This window comes from Bufo gargarizans, chromosome 1, assembly GCF_014858855.1.
Source record: "Bufo gargarizans isolate SCDJY-AF-19 chromosome 1, ASM1485885v1, whole genome shotgun sequence".
Classification (NCBI taxonomy): domain Eukaryota; kingdom Metazoa; phylum Chordata; class Amphibia; order Anura; family Bufonidae; genus Bufo; species Bufo gargarizans.
The window spans coordinates 506951877-506963744 of record NC_058080.1 but is presented as its reverse complement, the minus strand read 5'-3'; the positions used below and the strand labels follow the sequence as shown (position 1 = coordinate 506963744).

Below are 11868 nucleotides of genomic sequence, written 5' to 3'. Positions count from 1 at the left end.
AAGCGGCGGTTCCACAAATTTTGGGCCGGCCGAGCGGAGCTCCTCTTACTAGCGGCTATTCATGTGCGCGCCGGAACCGGAAGTATATCCACCATTTTATGTTGAAGGACATGATTGAACAGTTGAACCACCATCGTATGCATACCGCCATTTTATGATACTTTATTCAAAACGTGTTATGTACATGGACTATCTGCTGCGGAGGCAGCAGTGCTATATATGAAGCAAAGTTGAAGTTAATAAAGAAGTTATTTAAAGCATTTGGTGTGCTCTTTAAACCTACTGTTTCCATAGAACGGCGCTAGAGGAATTACAGAGTAATAGACAGTCTGGTTATATTAAAAGTCAGATATATCAAAATTCTTCTAATGCCACAGCGCAAAAGGCACTTCATAGTGCTGCGCCTGCCACAGTGGAACTATTACACTCAGAGGGCGAAGTGATAGCGCTCCTCAACTTGCACAGTGAAGAGCGCATTAGAGAACCAGCATATACAACCGCGCAGCAACTGTTCCCTGAGTGAGCAAGCAAAGACACCTCAGCGGAGCTAACATAGAGGCCATAGAACGTGTGCATTAGTCAAACTGCAGCAGACTGTTAAAGTGGCAGAACGGAAAGGCAAGGTAGTCAGAGAAAGAGCGCCAACCCTCCTGCGATCCCTAGAGAGAGAAAGAGACGCATGTTGGGAGGCTAGAGTGCCTGCACCACTATCCACAGAGAGACCACGTACTGCAGTCAGCTAGTTTCCCGCCACTAGGCCCAAAGCCTGCAGCAGCGTATCCAAGCCAGCGCATCGCAAGTCATCACAGATCATCGCAAGTTATCACAAAGCTTTGCAAGTCTGCACAGAGCATCGCAAGTCAGCGCAACGCAGCACAGCGCAGCACATCACATCAAGAAAAGACAAGTCTCCTTGAAGACAGACATTTGTTCCAGCAACCTTCACATCACAGTATCCTGCTCTTCAGAATAAGGTCAGAGCTTTCCTTTTATTACTTATCATTGTATATAGGATTTGGCATAAAGAGACATTTTTGTGTTCAGATAAAGAATTTAAAGTAAAACAAAGGACAGTTTGCATTACATGGACTCTATTGCATTTAAGTGCATCAATGATTAATAATGTGATAACTTATTTCATAACAACTAGTAATTCATGTATAAATTCATCCTTATAAGGTATGAGGTATAAGGTAAACTATATTGTAAAGTGCCTGTGCATAAATCAGTGACATCACCTGTATAAAGTGCCAAGTGCAATAAAAATCAGCAGCAGCTGTAATGTATAATATATACAAAAACACCTGTTACATCGTTGGTGGCTCCTAGTGTGAGAGATTGCGTCCTCCATGAGGCAGTGCGCGTGTCACGGCAGCGCCAGTCTTGTGTTACCAGTGGCAAGCCTCACGGGACTGAGGAGCGTCATCTCGCTGGTCGCGTGAGCGCTCCAAAGAGCGTCACCGCCCAATCATGTGTGTGCTCCTAGAGAATCGCAAGGACGCCAAGTAAAGGAGAAGGAGCACTGTCAAAGCCTGACATGCGCAGTCCTCATCAGCTATACCAGATAGACCAGTACAAGGAATGACCACCTGAGGATACAATACTTAAAGATAGATTGTAAAATATTGAATATCTGAATATAATTGAATATTGAATATCTTACAACCCATCTTGATTAAAAAATAATAATCAGACACAGGAACTTATAATATATAAAGGAGTATAACCTCCAACATGGCAGTATACTCCATAAATCTGGAGTCAATACTCATTATAGATTCATGGGGACAATAAATGGGGTGCATAAAGAACAATATTAAAGAGGGAGGTGTGATAACCACTGTCCGTGGCTTAACACATCTCACAATAAGAAAGGAGATATAAAGGGATAAGGTGGGGCCACTAGTCAGGATCAATGGCATAGTTCCACCCACCTCTTTATGGTCCCACATTAGGGGGCACAGGTTTGTGTCCCTCAACCCGGGACCAAACTAATAATCCCAAAAACTCCAAGATCACAGAGATCAGCATTTCTGGGCACTTTATTAAAAATCAACCCAACAACAAAGCCGCTCATGGAAGAAAGTAACATGTATGAACATAATTCCAAAACCCTGTGTCTAAGGAAGAGAGAAATCCATTTGTTGCAATTGTAATCCCCAGGAGAGCAGACCTTTGAATAATAAATGTAAATGATCTTTATGTCTCTCAATACGGAAACCAACAGGAAGCAGCAGACTAGAGATGACAAAGTAAATGTTGATCTAAAAAAAAAAGCAGAAAATAGCTGTAAGGTATATGTAAAAAAAATTATAAAACAGCTTAATCATAGACATCATTCATATTACCTAACAGCAAGAACTAATAAAGAAATTCAACCACCACTGGATATAGAATGAGGCCCAACCTCAACCGAAGAGACTCCACTTGAACTCAGTATTGAGGCCCTTGGGTTTAAGGGTCTGTAATCAATGAATCCATTGGAGTTCTCTCTGCTTAAGTACCAACTCTCTATCTCCCCCCTTCTTTAAGGGTGGAATGTGATCAAAATTCTGAATTTGAGATCATTTTCTTTATGTCCAAAATCAACAAAATGCTTGGGGACAGGTAAATCTTTTCTTTTTTGCCAGATAGTGTACCTATGTTGGTTTAATCTCGTTGTCAGGTCCCAATTGGTCTCTCCAACATAGAGTAGGCCACAAGGGCACTGAAGCAGGTAAACCATGTATGAACTGTCACAAGTGAGAAAGTGACGAATATCATGATGTGTCCCCAATGTGGGGTGTGTAAAAGTTGCTCTTTTTAACATATAAGGACAAAGAATACAATTGAGACAGAGATAGAAACCTAGCCTCTTGGTACCAATGTATGTTTGTACCTTTCTCTTGTTAGATACCTCGGCCTTCGCCAACCTATCACGAAGGTTTGGTGGATGCCGATGGGACATAAGTGGTGGTACGGTGAATTCTTTAATGTTTCAGATTACTAGTCAAGATTGACCAGTGTTTTCTGATAATACCATTAACCCCTTAAGGACATAGGGCGTACCGGTACGCCCTATTTCCCGAGTCCTTAAGGACCAAGGGCGTACCGGTACGTCCTAACTTAAAATCTTAATTCCGGCGCCGCTGGGGTTAATCGGAACGGGATTTCGGCTGAAATCATTCAGCCGGCATCCCGTAACAACGCAGGGGGGGGTCATTTGACCCCCCCGTATCGGCGATCGCAGAAAACCGCAGGTCAATTCAGACCTGCGGTTTGCTGCGCTTTTTACCGTTTCTGATCCCCGCGGTCCCTGACCGCGGGGATCAGAAACTTCAGAGTGCCCGAAATCAATATTGTTAACCCCCCCCTGCACCCCTGCACGATTTGATGGCGGCGGGTGGTGCAGGGGGGGTGTCGCATGCAGTGGGGGCGTTGCGGGAGGCGGGCGGTGCGGCAGGCGGGATCGCGATCCCCCGCCCGCCTCCCATTGCATAATCGTTGGTGTACAGTGGGTATACCAGGGTGCCAGCACATTGCTGGCACCCTGGTATAAACGGCTGACATCGTTGATGCGATGTCAGCCGTTTAACCCTTTCCATACAGCGGTCCGTACGGACCGCTGTATGGAAAAGGTTAACAGTAAGAGGGAGCTCCCTCCCTCTCCGATCGGGGGGCTGCTGTGCCTTTGCAGCCCCCCGATGGGAGAAGGAGAGAGCCCCCAGACAGCCCCCCCAGAACCCCGTCCTTACCCTTCCCCGTCTGCGAAGTTCTGACCATAACTGAGCAGACGGGGAAGGTTCCCATGGCAACAGGACGCCTGATCAGGCGTCCTGCTGTCCATGGTGCTGAACAGATCTGTGCTGAAAGCATAGACCTGTTCAGTGTAAGTAAAATACAGTGCAGAAACCAATATAGGTTCTGTTCTGTATTTTACAGACATCAGACCCACTGGATCTTCAAGAACCAAGTGGGTCTGGGTCAAAAAAATCAAATAAAAAGTGAAAAAAGTTAAGATAAAAAAAAAAAAATTTATCACTGAATAAAAATTAAAAAAATAAAATACACTACACATATTAGGTATCGCCGCGTCCGTAACGACCTGATCTATAAAATGGTCATGTTACTTTCCCCGCACAGTGAACGCCATAAAAATAAAAAAATAAAAACTATGAGAAAATTGAAATTTTGCCCACCTTACTTCCCAAAAAAGGTAATAAAAGTGATCAAAAAAGTCGCATGTACGCCAAAATAGTACCAATCAAACCGTCATCTCATCCCGCAAAAAATGAGACCCTACTCAAGATAATCGCCCAAAAACTGAAAAAACTATGGCTCTTAGACTATGGAAACACTAAAACATGATTTTTTTTGGTTTCAAAAATAAAATCATTGTGTAAAATGTACATAAATAAAAATAAAGTATACATATTAGGTATCGCCGCGTCCGTATCGACCGGCTCTATATAAATATTACATGACCTAACCCCTCAGGTGACCACCGTAAAAAAAAAAAAAAAAAACTGTGTAAAAAAAGCAATTTTTTGCCATCTTACGTCACAAAAAGTGTAATAGCAAGCGATCAAAAAGTCATATGCACCCCAAAATAGTGCCAATCAAACTGTCATCTCACCCCGCAAAAAATTAGACCCTACTCAAGATAATCACCCAAAAACTGAAAAAACTATGGCTCTTAGACTATGGAGACACTAAACAATTTTTTGGTTTTCAAAATGAAGTTATTGTATAAAACTTACATAAATAAAAAAAATTGTATACATATTAGGTATCGCCGCGTCCGTGACAACCTGCTCTATAAAATTACCACGTGATCTAACCTGTCAGATGAATGTTGTAAATAACAAAAAAAAAAAACATGCCAAAAAAGCTATTTCTTGTTACCTTGCCGCACAAAAAGTGTAATATAGAGCAACCAAAAATCATATGTACCCTAAACTAGTACCAACAATACTGCCACCCTATTCCGTACTTTCTAAAATGGGGTCACTTTTTTTGGAGTTTCTACTCTAGGGGTGCATCAGGGGGGCTTCAAATGGGACATGGTGTCAAAAAACCAGTCCAGCAAAATCTGCCTTCCAAAAACCGTATGGCATTCCTTTTCTTCTGCACCCTGCCGTGTGCCCGTACAGTAGTTTAGGACCACATATGGGGTGTTTCTGTAAACTACAGAATCAGGGCCATAAATAATGAGTTTTGTTTGGCTGTTAACCCTTGCTTTGTTACAGGAAAAAAAATATTAAAATGGAAAATCTGCCAAAAAAGTGAAATTTTGAAATTGTATCTCTATTTTCCATTGAATCTTGTGCAACACCTAAAGGGTTAACAAAGTTTGTAAAATCAGTTTTGAATACCTTGAGGGGTGTAGTTTCTTAGATGGGGTCACTTTTATGGAGTTTCTACTCTAGGGGGGCATCAGGGGGGCTCCAAATGGGACATGGTGTCAAAAAACCAGTCCAGCAAAATCTGCCTTCCAAAAACCGTATGGCATTCCTTTCCTTCTGCGCCCTGCCGTGTGCCCGTACAGTAGTTTACGACCACATATGGGGTGTTTCTGTAAACTACAGAATCAGGGCCATAAATAATGAGTTTTGTTTGGCTGTTAACCCTTGCTTTGTTACTGGAAAAAAAATATTAAAATGGAAAATCTGCCAAAAAAGTGAAATTTTGAAATTGTATCTCTATTTTCCATTGAATCTTGTGCAACACCTAAAGGGTTAACAAAGTTTGTAAAATCAGTTTTGAATACCTTGAGGGGTGTAGTTTCTTAGATGGGGTCACTTTTATGGAGTTTCTACTCTAGGGGTGCATCAGGGGGGCTTCAAATGGGACATGGTGTCAAAAAAACTGTCCAGCACAATCTGGCTTCCAAAAACCATACGGCGCACCTTTCACTCTACGCCCCGCTGTGTGGCCGTACAGTAGTTTATGGCCACATATGGGGTGTTTCTGTAAACAGTAGAGTCAGGGCAATAAAGATACAGTCTTGTTTGGCTGTTAACCCTTGCTTTGTTAGTGGAAAAAATGGGTTAAAATGGAAAATTAGGCAAAAAAATGAAATTCTCAAATTTCATCCCCATTTGCCAATAACTCTTGTGCAACACCTAAAGGGTTAACGGAGTTTGTAAAATCAGTTTTGAATACCTTGAGGGGTGTAGTTTCTTAGATGGGGTCACTTTTATGGAGTTTCTACTCTAGGGGTGCATCAGGGGGCTTCAAATGGGACATGGTGTCAAAAAAACTGTCCAGCAAAATCTGGCTTCCAAAAACCATACGGCGCACCTTTCACTCTACGCCCCGCTGTGTGGCCGTACAGTAGTTTATGGCCACATATGGGGTGTTTCTGTAAACAGCAGAGTCAGGGCAATAAAGATACAGTCTTGTTTGGCTGTTAACCCTTGCTTTGTTAGTGGAAAAAATGGGTTAAAATGGAAAATTAGGCAAAAAAATGAAACTCTCAAATTTCATCCCCATTTGCCAATAACTCTTGAGCAACACCTAAAGGGTTAACGGAGTTTGTAAAATCAGTTTTGAATACCTTGAGGGGTGTAGTTTATAGAATGGGGTCATTTTTGGGCGGTTTCTATTATGTAAGCCTCGCAAAGTGACTTCAGAGCTGTAGTGGTCCCTAAAAATTGGGTTTTTGTAAATTTCTGAAAAATTTCAAGATTTGCTTCTAAACTTCTAAGCCTTGTAACATCCCCAAAAAATAAAATATCATTCCCACAATAATTCAAACATGAAGTAGACATATGGGGAATGTTAAGTCATCACAATTTTTTGGGGTATTACTATGTATTACAGAAGTAGAGAAACTGAAACTTTGAAATTTGCTAATTTTTCCAAATTTTTGGTAAATTAGGTATTTTATTATGCAAAAAAATTAATTTTTTTGACTTTTTTTTACTAGTATCATGAAGTACAATATGTGACGAAAAAACAATCTCAGAATGGCCTGGATAAGTCAAAGCGTTTTAAAGTTATCACCACTTAAAGTGACACTGGTCAGATTTGCAAAAAATGGCCTGGTCCTTAAGGTGAAAATGAGCCCGGTCCTTAAGGGGTTAATCTGACTACTCTGTTCTAAAAAGGTAGTAACAACGGGTATACGCGTAAAGGGAATCTTTGTCTTTCTTCTTGTCTGATCGTTGGTAGTTCAATGCATTTGACAAATGCTTCTGTATAACTTTAAAGGGATACCCTCTTTGTCTAAAATTGTGTGACATCTCCTGATATCTATTAGATAATTTGTTAGAGTCCTGTACAATACACTTGATTCTGAGAAATTGACTATATAGGAAAGAGTCAACAGTTGATCTCGGATGACAGCTTTCATATAACAAAAGATTATTACAATCTGTAGGTTTAATATATAAATCAGTGCTCAGGTGGTCACCCACCACCTGAACCATTGCATCAAGGAATTGAACTTCTTCTGTAGAAAAAGTAAAGCTAATGTCTGGATCAATATGGTTGAGATAGTGATGAAAGTCATGTAGAGTAGACCCATCACCTGTCCAAATCAGAAAGATATCGTCGATGTATCGCCACCACCCCAGCACTTGGCTGAAGAGGTGGGACACATAGACATGTTGTTCTTCTAAAGCAGCCATGAATATATTTGCATACGTGGGCACCACGTTAGAACCCATGGTGGTCCCATGCAACTGCAAATAAAACTGATCCATGAAAGCAAAATAATTGAGCTGCAAAACTAAGTTAAGCAGATCAATGATGAAGTCCTGACATTCTCTAGTTTATTGACTTGTGTGTAAGGCTTTTTGTACTGCAGCAATCCCCCTGTTATGATCTATAGAGGTATACAAACTTGTAACATCAAACGATGCCAGTATACAGTGTGCAGGTATTGTGATACTGGTAATTTTATCCATAAAACCACCTGTATCCCTGATATAAGACCTGGTCTTAACTTCAAAATCCCATAAAAACTTGATCCAAAAAAATGGCAATATTAGAAAAAAGCGACCCCCTATCGGAAAAAATCGGATGTCCCGCTGGGTCAACTAATGACTTGTGAATCTTAGGCAAGATGTATAATAAAGGTGTTATGGGATGTGTGATAAGTAAAAAGGTATAAGGTTCTGCATCAATGATCCCTCCCAGTTTGGCGGCATCCAATTTATACTTAAGCAGTTTTTAGATGTCAAACTTAGGATCATAAGATAAACGTTTATAAACATCAACATCACTCAGTTGTCTCTCTATTTCTGTAATTTATAACATGACATATCCATTACAACCACCTTTGTCAGCTGGCTTGATGGTTAGTTTGTGATTGTTGCACAACTCAGAAACAGCATTTAAATCAGCAGTGGACATATTTGGGTGTTTAAGGGGTGTCCCTAAGGATCTCGATTTAAGAGTATCGATATCCAAAGTGATAGCCCTGATAAATGTGTCCAGTGCTGGTACATTTACCTGTGGGGTGAAATCACTCTTAAGATGTAAATTCATATTTTTAAGGGTGAGTTCAGCACTTGCATTGAAAGTAACATGTTTACTGTGACTTGGATCAGAAAACCACACTTTAAGCTGGATACTACGAAACAGACATTGCAAATCAATTTCTAACTGGAACCAATTGGTCCCAGTAGTTGGACAAAATGACAGTCCCTTATTGAGTACACCCAACTGTGCTTCTGTAAGGATAGAAGAGGATATATTTACCACTGTTGTCTTAGTAGTAGTGTTGATTGTTGACACTGATGTGATTTTTGGGCGTAAAGTTCTGTTCTTTTGGGAACGCTGTTCTTTGGAGTTTCCTCCACTTGTGTTGTCTCCTGCCTCCTCGTCTGGTCCTGTGGGAGTCGGACCTTGTCCTAAAAAAGATGAGGAGGGTGTCGTTTCCCTTGTGGTGGATTGTGCTTCCCCAGGGCGATTAGAGCCTTCATATGCAGCACCAGAATGTTTCTTAGAAGTTGTTGAACGTTGTGGAGGTGGATGTGACGGAATGGGATGTCCGCCTGCGGTCCTGCTCCTATCTGACCCCCTGGTTGGTGATGTCTCGGACGTCTGCGGAGGGGATGGGGCACCCACGGTGGAGATCAGCCCGACTGCCGAGTGGCCCGGCCTTCTTGGTACAATGTGTGGCGCCCTGGAATCACTCACCAGACGTTGCTGTATGACTTGAAACAGGGACTGACTGATTTATTTAGGGTCTTGGACACATGCATTTATACACACACTGCAAGTCTTATGTAACCCTAGACATGTCCAGGCTTGAATCAGACCATCGGATTTGCATACAGATGGCCTTCTTACAACCTCAGATTACACACCCCTGGTGCTCTTCTGGCTCTGCTGTACTAACAGGTTAGCTGCATAACTTAGCTTCCTCTGGGTGCTGCAACTTCTCGTAGTCTGACTCTAGGTTTGTCCAGGGAACTATACTTCCCCCTGGCTCCTGAGGCTTCAAGCTGTGGCCTCCACCTCCAGCAGAGCTGAAGTTGCTTTAGCTGGCGTAGACATAGCATGTCTGGCAGGGATGTGCACCTGCTTCCTTTCCCTAGCAGGGGGTAAGCTGAACTAACTCTAACTAGAACTCCACCCTCCCTGCAGCAAGTGGGACATGCCCACCACACCACAGAGGGGGGTTAGAATGGAATAGAAAGCTTCATTCTCTGTGAGATAGCTCTGCCATTTATGCTGCCATCTGCTGGTAAACCAGGCATATAACATGTGAACATAACAGTTGCTGGAAAGAGATATGCACATTATCCAGGACCTGGAAAAAAAAACATAGATGACATGACATTAGCCCATTAGAGATAGTAGCGAGGTGCAAAGGTGGTAATGCTATTCTAGGGCATTACAGATTCAGATGATGGGAAACTAATTTCTGAAAATGAAGTTACTGTGCAAATGCATACAGTATTGTGGCCCATCCCTGTCCATACAGTATTGCAATCTGTCCCTATGCATACAGTATTGCAGTATGCCCCTGTGCATACAGTATTGCAGGCCATTTCTGTGCATACAGTATTGCAGTAAGTCCCTGCCCACATAGTATTAAAATCTGTCCCTGTGCATGCAGTATTGCAGTATGTTCCTATGTCACTACGTCTTATAAAGCAAATAATACAACAATTCGAGGTGCCCCTCGCAATTGCGACCGCTGCGACCTCTATTGCTACGCCACTGGCTGTGTTGCTATTGTGTGAGCTACATAATTGTCATTGTTTATACATTCACATGATCCACTTTGTTGTGGTCATGCAGTGTAAGTACACGTGTTTGTCACCTTCAAGTGAATTACAAAGGAAGCTGTAATGTCACTGCACCACCACTACAAAGTAGATGGTATAACCTGTGAGTACTGTTACAATTAGAAGATGCCTATGTGAAGCCAAACTATCTGCAAGAAGCCCCCGCAAAGTCCCACTGTTGAAAAAAAGACATGTGCTGAAGAGGTTACAATTTGCCAAAGAGCACATTGATTGGCCTAAAGAGACATTTTGTGGACTGATAAAAGTAAGATTGTTCTTTTTGGGTCTAGTGGCCGGAGACAGTTTGTCAGACGACCCCCAAACACTAAATTCAAGCCACAGTACACTGTGAAGCATGGTGGCGCAAGCATCATGATATAGGGATGTTTCTCATACTACAGTGTTGGGCCTATTTATCGCATACCAGGGATCATGGATCAGTTTGAATACATCAGAATACTTGAAGAGGTCATGCTGCCTTATGCTGAAGAGGAAATGCCCTTGAAATGGGTGTTCCAACAAGACAACGACCCAGTAAACGTGCAACATCTTGGTTCCAGACCAACAAGATTGACATTATGGAGTGGCCAGCCCAATCCCCGAGTCTTAATTCAATAGAAAACTTGTGGGGTGACATCAAAAATTTTGTTTCTGAAGCAAAACCAAGAAATAGAGAAGAACTGTGGAATGTAGTCCAATCACCCTGGGCTGGAATTACTGTTCACAGGGGCCAGAAGTTGGTTGACTCCATGCAACACAGATGTACAGCAGTTCTCAGAAACAGTGGTTATACAACTAAATATTAGTTCAGTGATCCAAAGGAAAGCAAAGTCTTCAAACATTTTTCAGTTTATATAGTGAATGTTTGAGTTTGTAAAGAAGAATACAAACACTGCTATTTTTTCTGAACAGTCTAATATTCAATTTCCTTCAATTTTCTTTAGAGAAACAACACACATTTGATATATTTTTCTTCATGCTTTGATTTGGAGTAGAATGTGTAGTGTTCCCAATGCATTTGTGTGTATGGAAATAGAAGCTATTAGAAGGATTTTGAGCTTTATTCACTTTTTTAAACACACTGCTATTATTTTAAACACAACTGTACATCAGTTTTGATGCTTTTTACAAAACGAGGCAAGCTCTATTTTGAACTGGTAAAATTCTGGGGTACGTTCTATATTTGAATTATAATTTGTGGGTGGTGATGTGGAAGGCAAGGTTATTTAGTGATATAACTTTCAAAATGATAAACTCATTGGCATACATTGCTCCGGTTACACAACTTCATCTGTAGTGTACAGGATGTCGTGAGTCACTGAGGCACTTTTCCCAATAACTTCACTGGAAACACAGCTACAGTAACCAGCTCATTCCAGTGAACTACAGACAGATTTGCATCTTGGGGAAAACGCTCAAGGTAGCAAGCATAGCAGCTGCAATGGGGCCAGACAACTAAAGGGGCCCATGTCCATTCATACAGTGTGTACAGTTAGTGATGTACTGTATATAGAAATTCAAGAATACATTTATTTTTTAATTTTGTTTTATCCAGTCATATCACTCATTTTTACAATAACATCACCATCCAGATTTTCTAACCTTTGTGATATCACTGTGAGCTTTAATCTTATTAACAAGC

At 41.5% G+C, this 11868-nt stretch overlaps 1 long non-coding RNA gene across 1 annotated transcript; it reads right to left on the bottom strand.

The window, feature by feature from the left end:
- Nucleotides 1–970: 970 nt before the first annotated feature.
- On the bottom strand, nucleotides 971–9274 carry LOC122933437. The gene is made up of 2 exons (XR_006388435.1): nucleotides 8689–9274; nucleotides 971–2264 (listed from the first exon to the last, which is right to left on the bottom strand). It is a non-coding gene; the product is annotated as an uncharacterized LOC122933437 (long non-coding RNA).
- Nucleotides 9275–11868: the final 2594 nt, after the last annotated feature.